The sequence below is a fragment of the Myotis davidii genome, unplaced genomic scaffold, assembly GCF_000327345.1.
Source record: "Myotis davidii unplaced genomic scaffold, ASM32734v1 scaffold954, whole genome shotgun sequence".
In the NCBI taxonomy this organism is placed as follows: Eukaryota; Metazoa; Chordata; class Mammalia; order Chiroptera; family Vespertilionidae; genus Myotis; species Myotis davidii.
The window spans coordinates 69,579-71,819 of NW_006285487.1; the positions used below are offsets into that span (position 1 = coordinate 69,579).

Below are 2,241 nucleotides of genomic sequence, written 5' to 3' on the forward strand. Positions count from 1 at the left end.
AAAGGAGGGGGTTGGTAAGCACCCAAAGGTAACTTAGGTCACGCTCAGTGACACTGTTCACCAGGAAGGTTCTGTGAACGCTCCCATTCCTCAGCCCCGCCCCACGGGCAACATGATCCATCTGTCATCTGACTAATGCGTGGGGTGAAGCAATGTGGACACTGTAATCCCAGGGCTCAGTCAACTTAACTCTCACGACAACATCATGTTGTTAAACTTTCTTCCCTCACTTGCTCCTTTAGCCTTGCGTTTGGGAGCTTTGTGCCAGCAGAAAAGGCGCCCGTGTGCAGGCTGACACTTGTCTAGCTGCCTGTCTCCCACTGGGCCGCAATTCCTCTTTTCTTTTTTTAAAAATAAATGTTTTCATTGATTTCAGAGAGGAAGGGAGAGGGAGAGAGAGAGAGACACATCCATGATGAGAGAGAATCATTGATGGGGTGCCTCCTGCATGCCCCACACTGGGGATCGAGCCCACAACCTGGGCATGTGGCCTGACTGGAATCGAACCGTGACCTCCTGGTTCATAGGCCGATGCTCAACCACTGAGTCATACCAGCTGGCCCCCCAATTCCTCTTCTCAACCAAGGGATAATTGTCCCCAAGTCACAGACTCATCAGGGTTTTATATGAGGTGGTACATGAAAAGGATCCGTACAGGGTAGGCCTCAATAAATGTAGGTTTCATTGCCTTTTAACCTGTTATTTTTCTTCTTGCTGAGAAAATATAACTTTCTGTAGGATAAGATAAATAAGCAAGCAAGAGTGTCTAGTTTCTACTGCCGGGTAACAAGCAATCTGAAAATTCAGCATCTTAAAACTATCAGTTTCTCGTTCATGGTTTTGTGGGTCGGAAATTTGGGAAGGCTTACCTGGGCAGGTCTCGCTGGGGGGTTCCCAGGCAGTTGTTGGGTGGGGCTGCCATCATCCGAAGGCTCGACTGGGCTGGATGTCCAATTCGACACACTCACTTGGCTGGTAGCTGATACTGGTTGTCGGCTGGGCGGAGCCTGGGGCTGTCAACCGGACCATCTACAGGTGCCTGTGCAGCATGGAGGCGTTGAATTTCTTACGTGGGGGCTGACTTCCCCACCAGAGCAAGCATCTCAAGGGGCCAGGCCAAAGCGTCATGGCCTCTTAGATCTGGTTTTATTTTTAAAAATATATATTTTATTGATTTTTTTTATAGAGAGGAGGGGAGAGGGATAGAGAGTTAGAAACGTCAATGAGAGAAAAACATTGACCAGCTGCCCTCCTGCACACCCCCTACTGGGGATGTGCCCACAACCAAGGTACATGCCCTTGACCGGAACTGAACCTGGGACCTTTCAGTCTGCAGGCCGACACTCTATCCACTGAGCCAAACCGGTTAGGGCTAGACCTGGTTTTAGAAGTCACATAACATCACTTCTGCTACACTCTGTTTCTGGGAACCTGCCCAGATCCGAGAGGGGACGTAGACGTACTTCTCCATGGAAGGAGTAGCTTCCATGTAGATTAGCAGGGGGGATGGAAGATACCGAGGCCATCTTGGGGAAATAGGACGTGACATCCCCCCTTCACAAATTTGTATGTAAATTGGGGCTTTTATCAGTTAGGGTTCTTGCTCATGAACTCCAGAGGCTGGCTCTGGTTAGCTTAAGCCAGTGGTTCTCAACCTTCTGGCCCTTTAAATACAGTTCCTCATGTGTTGACCCCAAACCATAAAATTATTTTCGTGGCTACTTCATCACTGTCACGTTGCTACTGTGATGAATCGTCATGTAAATATCTGATATGCAGGATGGACTCAGGCGACCCCTGTGAAAGGGTCGTTCGACCGCCAAAGGGGTCGCGACCCACAGGTTGAGAATCGCTGGCTTAAGCAAACGTTTTTGGAAGGCTTTGTTCACAAAAGGTCACGGCCACCAAGCCAACAGGAGTCCCCAATCTGGAGAGACTTAATTCATGTGAACAGTCTGCACATCCAGGACTTAAGCAAACGTTTTTGGAAGGCCTTGTTCACAAAAGGTGACAGCCACCAAGCCAACAGCAGTCCCCAATCTGGAGAGACACTTAATTCATGTGAACAGTCTGCACATCCAGGAAATGAAGCCTCCACAGGAAACTGAAAGTGTGTTCCCCTGAGACAAAGGGGAGGCCCGATAATACAGAGCACATGTCTGCCCTGGTCCCCGATTGGTCCATTTCAATGCAAATGAAGGATCCAAATGTGCATCGTTTGATTGGTCCAATTCGCACTGT

At 49.0% G+C, this 2,241-nt stretch overlaps 1 long non-coding RNA gene across 2 annotated transcripts in view; it reads right to left on the minus strand.

Annotated features, from left to right (window-relative positions):
• LOC107181917 overlaps window positions 1-2,241 on the minus strand; it is an 18,580-nt gene that overhangs the window by 11,705 nt on the left and 4,634 nt on the right. The window contains exon 2 of one of the 2 annotated variants that reach the window (XR_001512628.1): window positions 870-1,039. This is a non-coding gene — a long non-coding RNA (uncharacterized LOC107181917). Of the gene's footprint in view, window positions 1-869; window positions 1,138-2,241 lie in introns of those variants that run through there. The other variant, XR_001512627.1, reaches the window with a different exon arrangement.